Raw genomic sequence first — 10,023 nt, forward strand, 5'->3', positions numbered from 1 at the left:
ATTTATTTGTGAAACAAATATATGTAGGAGTATGACGATCAATCAAGTTAGATAAAAGTTTACTAATTAATGATATATATTCACAATGATGTGTTTCCGATTAGCAAAGCTGGATACATTTAAAACTTTGCGGATAGGGTCATAGTCATGCGGAGGACAAGGGGCATTTAGAGAATAAGCAGCAAACGATAGGAGTTTGCGTTGAACCCTTTCAACCACAAGGGAATCTATAGATAATCGAGGGTCCCAAAAAATAGATTCGTACCTACTCTAGATTAGGTCGGACTAAGGACCGATATATAGTGCGTATCTCTAACCGTCGGTCCGATTTTAACTCGGAGGGGATACATCGGGTGAATCGGTTTAAAATATGCTTTACAACAGATGTAATACCGTATAATATAACGATGTCGTTTTGAAAATATATATTGAATTAAAAATATATGCAGACATTTGAATACCGATTTAAGTTTTAGGATCAATTACCACATGTAGTAAATTATGCAAATACGTATTAATTCAATTTTATTACAATCGATCGTAATGACCCGGACATTGCGTGTTTGGATTTTTCTAGTTAAAATAATATTATGTAGGTACGTTAACCTGACGGTTTGCTGGATTCGAGACGAAATGTTACTTAGTTCCGATTTAAAGGCCAACAATTATTTAAGTACATCACAGCAGACTTGTCTAGTATGCTGGATTTAACACAAAATGCCTACACGGAAATACGTAAAATGTCATGCCTACTACGTCACTTTTATCCACGCGCGTTCATGTGAACTCTACTGCAGTCAACCACAAAGCGTTTACATCATTCGTCTTATCAGTGATATTATATTATATTATAGTATTATGTATGTTTTTGTATATTTAGAATTTGAATACATTGTATGGCGACGTTTTGAAGCAAACGCTTATATACCTAAGTATAAAACGCCAATATAGGTTTTAAGACGTATAAATAGGACCCTACGCAGTTTGTACGATTATTAACGAGTCAAATATTGTCTCAAATGTTGTTGGATTAATTCATAGAATATTATTTAATTGTTTTAATTCGTTATATGATAATATGATTATATGAATAAAAAAAATTAAATGAATCATAGACAACACACCGAATATGCTGTTCTTTGCGCGCATATCCGGTGTAGATATTGTACACATAAATTAATATTAATTGTAAATTTAATAATGAAATACATGACGTAAGACAAATAATATGTACAAATCATATTACGTATACTGTATAATGATGAGTTTGCATACTATCAAAATAGCGACGGTGTACTTAAACAGCCTACCCATAAATCCCTGTGATCATATTATTGTTGATAATATCGGCGGGTCCTTTTATCGTCCAAAAAAAAATGTTCCTCCAATTTTTAATATTTAGCCAATATTTTAGCCAGAAATAGTTATGTAGTGTTTTGTACCGTATTATAATTTATAAAGGGAAAGTAAAGGTCGATAACATCTTAAAGTCGTAACTTTAATTAAGTATAGGTAATTAAGATACGTAGGTATAGGCACCTATGTATTTTATTATATTTGTAATTATTAATAGAAATTTGATTTGATTAATACTATGTCACTTAAAAAAAATATTTATTACATTCTTAATTCCTTATAGGAGGAAAATGTTCATGATTTTATGTATTTTTTGATTTAAAATAAACAGTGGAGGAAAATGGTATCCCATTATAGGAGGAAAATGGCTACGGCCTGTAACAGTACCAATTACTAATATTAGTTATGCTATTAGTGTAGTGTTTATGCTGTGGGGGTGGGTGGGGGTGAGTATACAATTCAGAAGTTTTAAAATCTAACTGTATACCATTAAATCTAGAAAAAAATGCCATTTCAACATTTTATAAATTGTAGTTTTTTCTCATAGAAAATGTGTAACGTATAGACAATTTGTAAACATGGGGAGGACCGTTTTCATTCATTAGATGTGTCGAAAAAAGCAGACCAAGTCAATTTCTCGGTCTAATGTTTAAATATGATCTAAATGTCATGAGTATTTTTTTTTCAAGACCGTCCTAAAAGGTCAATTCTTGACTATTCGTCTTATCGACATTTGTCCGATGAAATCAGCTAAAGAGATTTCACCTGAAGTCGATTTTCCTATCACGTCCTCTGGGTGTAGTTTGATTGATGGCTCTTTGCAAATGACAATCTTTTTTCAATCTGATCTGTGCTCTTTTCGTAGAATAAAAACTCAAAGTTTGAAGTACCTATGCTGAAGTAACTTTGCTGAATACTGATAAATATATTTATATAATATATAAATATATATTATTAAATGTTTTTATTGATAAAGCGTTCTAATGTGTTTTATTTTTATTCTTTACATTTTCTTTCATAGCTTAGTTAAAAAAAAATAAAAAAAAAAAAAATACATTTACATTGTATTCCAGTAAACATAATATGATAATACAATATATATTATATTTATAATTAAGATTTATTGTAAAGATACAGACTAATTTATTTAAAAATTATTTAAAATTATTACTTTAAAAAATATGCATTCTACGATTACATACCTTTTTAAAAAATAACTAATTTAAATTTTAAGTAATTATAGGTACTATATAAAATTGTATTAACTAACTTTTTATGAAAACTTCTGTATTTAGAAATTAGGTAATCACTTAAATGCATACAATACGATACAATACTAAAAAAGAAAATTTTTATTCAATAGCTGAAACTTTTAGGTTCCTTATTTACTTCCAAAGAAAAACTATAACCAAAGAAATTCGTACAAACCAAGACTTTTGAACCGTCACATTTTATAAAACTTTAACTTGGTAACATAAAAATCAGAAAGGAAAGTATTATTTTTGTTTCCTCTATAATAATTCTTGATAAGTCCGATAAGGTTTGTATCATAGACATAAGTAAAGATATTGTGATCATGAGCCTATAGTTTTATATTTTTTAGCACAAAAAATAAATTCTCATCAGCCATCATAATATACAGGATAATTATAGCATCTCAAACAGTATTCGACATTTTAAAAATATAGTTTTTCCAATGTTTGAAGTCATTATAAATCTACACTTAAAAAAATTAAATTTCTTAAAATATTTTTGTTTAAAGACAGAATACATTTTTCATTTCATATTTCTAAGAATCTTGATAGTTATAAATCAAATTTTAAACGATTAGTTTGAGATTCCATTTTTGTCCATCGAAATAATTCAGATGATTCAAAAACTATAAAGATGAAAAATAGAAAAATATATTATATTTTAATTCAAAAATATCAAATGGCTATAAAAATAAATAACCACAAATGTTAATGCATTTCAATATAATGTGTGTTTTTTGTTAAAATATAACCATCCTGTATATAAAATAAGATAAGAGATTTTAGCCTGTATTTTATTTTATATTTTTGCTATTAAAGTAGCGTCGTATTCACATCAGCCACAGGTGGCTTTAAAGTAAAAGTAAAAGTAAATATTATAAAGCTCCTATAGTAAAATAACGTTGTCGAGGTATTACGATCACACCATGTGTCGTATTGAATAAAATCAAAATTTTAGAATTTTGTGTTTGAATAATAAAACCTGCAGCTTTTAAGAACTACCGGAAGTACTATTACCTATAAATATTTCACTTAAATACAATATATACTATTTTAAAAAAACATCCCACAATACGATTGGATAACGCTTATTTATATTTACTTAAAATCTGTTTTTTTTATTTTTCCGTGTTGTCAGCTTGCTAAAGCTACATACTGGATGATACTCCAAGCATACTCGCCCTAATATTTTTTAATCCCAATTCGCTTATATATTATTCAAATTCTGAATTTTTGTATTTTTAAGTATAGGTACCTACTTACTTAAGGATTATATTTTCAAATACTTAAATTCCTTAATAGTACACTTAAAAGTTTTAAAAATCAGAATTTGTATAAAGCCATTAATAAAGAAGATAACGAGGGTGTAAATGCCAGTAGAGTGACTATGTATAATAAATGTGTGGTCAGGTATTGTTAATGCTCTTGAATGATATGTGTTTTATATCGGTATGTGAGATTTATAAAGTCACATTTTTTATGATATACAATTTATATATTTTATATGATTTATTAATTTATATTTTAATCTATATCATACATATACATTTAAGCGTGTTACAGTTGCACTGTAATTTAACGTTTAATTATTTATATATCACGATGAGTAATTTCTTTATGCCTACGGGTTTTTATTTTGTTTTATTATTTTCGATCACTTGTAAGAAAACCCAACCCAATGGAAATGAGATAATACGGATTGGGACTTGTGTGTACATCACGTTCGATAATATAAGTTTTTCGACTTGTTAGATGTCAATCCAGAAACTTCGGAAAACGGAATCACCATAGTAACCAATAAGACGTAGGTATAAACTAATACTTACGTTCGACCAAACGTGGAGGCAATCAGTCGTCATCCATGACGTTTGATATAGTGCGAATACGTATAATGATAATCCAGAAGGTATATTTACGTTTGAGAGGTATACCTATGGGCGCAGGGTCCTATAGTTATATCCACATCACACTTATATAAATCCAAATGTATGATAGGTATGAACAAACAAAAGCTTATACATATACCTATCAAAAGGTTTTTGTTCCGTGCCAGACCGGGGTCCGGAAATTATTTATAATTTAATAACATATTACCTATATATAATATATTGTCCTGTCCTCGGGGTATTTCGATGTAAATATATATACTCAATAATCTTCATACTTAATATTATTGTTGAATTATAAAATTATTTTCAATGCAATATCGTAACTATTTTCCCTGTACTGCTTTTTATGTTATGTAAGGTATCTACCGGTACCCACTGGTATTTTATTACCTACTTAATATGCTTAAGGTTGTACTGCTTTATAAAAAAATGATTATATTTTCCCGGAAGAGCGCATTGTCAGTATCTTGCTTAGTATTATTATTATTAATTAATAGATGCTTATAATGTTTACTATTTATTTTATTTTAATAATTTACTACCTATGAACTAATAACATACTTTGGATCTCAAACACACATAGCAGACCTTACGAAATATAGTTTTTTTGCTGTGTCCCGGAAGTTAAAGTTTTTCAATTAAAAATGAAGTTGACCCACTAATATTTATAATTTGTTTAGTACTCTGGATTAACGTCTTATGATATTATAGTAAATGTTAGACTATGTGCTTTAATTAAATAACATTTTGAAAAAAAAACAAGTTTATTGAATCTAACTTTTTAATTAGTAGCGCAATCTTAGTAACTATTAATATAAATATATTTAAAATAACTAAAATTAAATTTATATAGTAATTTGAGTTAATGTGTATCAAACGGATTTACCAAATGGCAAATATTGCTGAATGTCCATAAACTTATAACTTAGATAGGTACTTATATGAATATTAATCGTTTTTCTTTAATTGCATACAGAATATAAATCATGTTCTAATGTAAGATGCTAAGATGCACAACTTTTGAATGTAGAATATATTATTTGGAAAACGTAGGTATATGTATTTATATATTGTTTAAAAATCGTTCTTGGTTTTAATATGTCAAAGAGCTATAAAAATATATTATAATAATGTAAATTTAGTTTTTCTACGTGACTATGTGGAACAGTTAAAACTTGTTTAATCGCGTTAAATCTATAAGTCTTGTTTAAATACACAACTATAATATACGTAGACAATTCTACACTGTGAAACACTTTTTATTTAGCTTTCTTTTATTTTAGATCTTTTCTGATGACTGTGCTTTATACTTGGTAAATTTAAAAAGATTCAGTAAAAAAAATATTATTTTCGTACAACCACCATTTGACACCGATAGCTGAGAGTGTAGTGCTATTAAATGTTAGGATTTTATATTTTGAGTCTTAAGATATTTAATACAAAATAATATATATTATATTATTTTTAAATCCGTTTTAAAAAGTGTGCACGTTTTTTTTCTTTTAGTATACAGTATTACATTGTTGGAGATAATTATATTCGTATCATGTACTTTTGATAATTATTATAATAAATTATCAATGACTGTATAATGACTTTCCACTTGATGGTTTTTTTTAAATTCTATAATTCTATTAAAATAATAATTATTTATGTATTACAGTCATATAGATATACTATATTTATATGTTATACTCAATGAACACCAATGTTCTTCAAATAGTTAATAATATAAAAAAGTATGGTAGCCCACCCATATAAAAAATTATGGGTTTGTGTGTGTAAAAACCCTCAATAAGTTCATCATCATAATGAGATTTTTACATGATTATTTATTACATCAATTCTATGGGTTTCTTTTACAATTATTCGAACACTCCTTTCAGTAATTTGAAATCATACCTATGAGACTTAACTGAGAAGTTCTAAATCTAATATACCTACTTTTAATGTAATGTTTATAACTTTGGGAAGCAGTCTATATTTTTGAAATAAAATAAATGAATAATAAGGGTTTTAAAAAGTTTCAGTTTATCTATAATGTTATTTATTCTAACAACGTTATATAATATTATTTTATTAGTTGTTATAACTCTAAAAAAAGTTTGGCATTAATGAATAATGATTAAAACTGTAGTGTATGGGTATTAGTGCACCGTTGGTGACACACATAGTACCTACAACAGTGTAGTACACATACAGTAGCATTGTTTTTACTTTTTATATACTTATACGTAGTATTGACCAACAAGAGGTTATGTTGTTATGAATACTTATGTTCTAATTTTCTTAGATTGTATTTCAATACTTTTAATTATCGAGATTCCAGCTTCTATAGGTATTTGATGATTTATACTTGTGGGTTTATCACACTGTGTTATCATTTATCGATTGCCTACTAATTACATTACAATTTGTTGTCTAGTTTTCGTAATTATAGGATATTACATAACTATGGTATTGCATTAAAATTATAAGTTTAAATAAATGCAAACACTAAAATTTGATTTTAAATGAAAAATATTCTAAGAAATAAAACTGTACAGCACATTTTTTACAATTTCAAATTAAGTTCGACTTAATATATGATGGGACATGAAAATTTCAAAGTTCATAGAACCTAATAAAATATTATATGATGAGTAAGCAATTTATCCTCCAATATATTTGGGCATCTGGCTGTTATTAAGAAAATTGCTTTCGTAGAATTTTTAAATGCCCGAAAAAATATAATAATTTATTATGAGTGCACAATATGTAGCAGCTTGAAGTCGATTGTTTTTCTATTATGTAAAAATATTAGAAATTCTGATTCCTATACATGCGAGTGATATGTTTATAACACTTTTAACCAGTTGTCTTGATTTAAATACTGCAAGCCATTACAATATACTTGCTAATAATCGCTCACGTCAAAGATTTTTTACATTTTTTTTGTGGCGGGGCCTTATGTTATATAATATTACAAATAAATTGTATTATTTGTATGATAATATAATGGGTACACATCAATATAAATGTATTAGATAGAAATATAGGATGCCTATAATCTATATAGTGCAGATGACCGTAATTTTTTCTGCGTATTCTAGATTATGAGTGTCGAGTGAAAATTTATTTGTTTAAACGATTCTTTCAATATTATGAATGTTTTTTTTCTTTATGTCTGAGTTTCCCTCTTTATAATTTATTTTTAAAATAATGACTGGTGGTTGGCGTTTAAGTAAGCAATTTATGGAAAATTACAGGAAAATGAAGAATATTTTTTAAGTTAAATTTTTATCACTTTTACTAAGAAAATAATATTCTGCACAGTATAATTTTCTATTTTCTATACCTATTACAATTTACAATAATTGCGTTTTACATTTGTTCGTAAAGAGACTTGGTAGTCTTTTGGTAGCCCCAAGCAACCCTGATTTCCGTCAATGCATGTTTATGTACCTATAAAACCCTATTAGTAGACGGGTCGTTGTACAATTTTACATTTAATGCGGAGAAACAATATTGTACTAAACGAAAATAAAAACAACGAAATTGCAAAGTAAAATGAATAAAGTAATAAATAATAATGAAACGCGTATATTTCATTTACGTAAAAATAAAAAAAAATGCTACCTCACAAAAATACAATATGAAATTCGTATTTTGTGTCTTGTTGATTTCCATTTCGCTTGTTTTTGTTTTTTTAATTTTGTCATCAGTGTTGCGTAACAACGCATTTTGTAGGTAACCGTAAGGACAATAATTCCTGACCCACAGACATCAGAATCGTTTGAGAACATTTGAAATAAATTCACTGTATAATATATCTATACCTATCTACTAAACTGTTGTCATCGAGTGATACGGCGCAGGTGGTTTTTTTTCATGTCTTTTTTTGCGTTGACCGTTCGATCGTAAAACAGCTTATTAGTTATTACCACTCGGCAACTACCGCTAACGTTATTCAAGACGTTCAAGGTACGATTTTTTTTTTTTTACAATATAATTTATAATATGTAGGTATTCGTTATTTTTTCTTATACTTGGAAGCAACGCCGTTTTTCATGACAGATATGTCACAATGTCCAAATTTATTTTGTCCAATCGGTCGTTCATTAAAATAATTTTATCGATTTTTTTCAACAAGTTGTTCTATTGTTATTCAACTAATACAAAGTTGATAATTTTTTTTCCATTTACAATTTTAAACGTGGATAAATAGATCTGTTTATTATGTTGAGTCACTTGGTGATTTTTTTTATTAATTTTGATACATAAAACAATGAAATAAATTGTTGTATTATGATGCCTTAAGTTTTTGGTAAAACCGTGGTCTATCGACCAACCAAGTTTATATAACTGTTTTAGAATAAAATAAATTAACGAAAAGTAGTCTTATGATAAAACTACACTTTCAAGGGTAACTATATAGAATTTCATACGATACGACAAGCATAACGCGATAACAGTTTTTAACTTTGAGGAAAAGTTTAGAAATTTCTGTAATAATGTGGTGAAATTACCCATTTTATTACAACAGTTAAGGTTAATTATTATATCAAATATGTATTATAATATCATAGTTTCACGACATAACAAAATGTCTTCCTTGCTTATACTGTTAAGGGGTCCAAAGGGTAATAAGTAATAACTATAGACCGAATTTATATTATGCGCTTAAAATCTTAAAAATTAGATTTACTGGGGGGGGGGGGGATGACAAAATGGTGTCGCCTGATTGCAGCCCGATGAAAACTGGTCGTCGCCGACTACGTTTCTTAACTTGAACAGGGTATAGTCATTCTAATCGAATTGATATTCTTATCAATATTGCTTTGTTTCTTTTCGTCTTGATAAGGTTATAGAAACTGACGGAGATCAAAAATATTTTTGCAATTTTTTATACTTACCATTACATTTTTTATAAAATGCTAAAATTAAACCAATATGGCAATATATTCCTAAGACATATGAGGTGTTTCTATGCAAAACGTGTTATCTCCATTTTCAATAAAATCTAGTTATACATCGGTTCTTATAGAAAAATTGGCGATAAATCGATTAAAACTGTTATTTTTGGTCAAAAAGTACTATTTTCCAGCTGAAATTAAGCTTAAACTTTTACTTTTTTTTTCAAAACGTGTTATTTCCAATAGACTTTTTTTCCAAAACGTTCTATATCCACTTCCTGTACTAAATCATAGGTCATACTTTTCATTTTTTTCCAAAACGTAGTATATCCATAATTTAATTCATAACGTGTTATTTTCATTTTACATCAAAACGAGTTATTACCCATGTTATTGATATAGCAATTAAACTACATTTAATTCAAAACGTGTTAATACCAAAATGGTTTAATCCTTTAAAATTAAAATTATTTCATTAATTCGTATTACAATATGATGTTGTTTAATACAAAACCAACAATTATAAATAGAAAAATTATATTAAAATAAAATAAAAAATATTATATGATAAGTCCATCCATTTCCATATGATTGTAATTTCCCGCCAAAGTTAATTATAGCTGCTTTTGG

Source organism: Acyrthosiphon pisum, chromosome A1 (assembly GCF_005508785.2).
Source record: "Acyrthosiphon pisum isolate AL4f chromosome A1, pea_aphid_22Mar2018_4r6ur, whole genome shotgun sequence".
Taxonomy (NCBI): Eukaryota; Metazoa; Arthropoda; class Insecta; order Hemiptera; family Aphididae; genus Acyrthosiphon; species Acyrthosiphon pisum.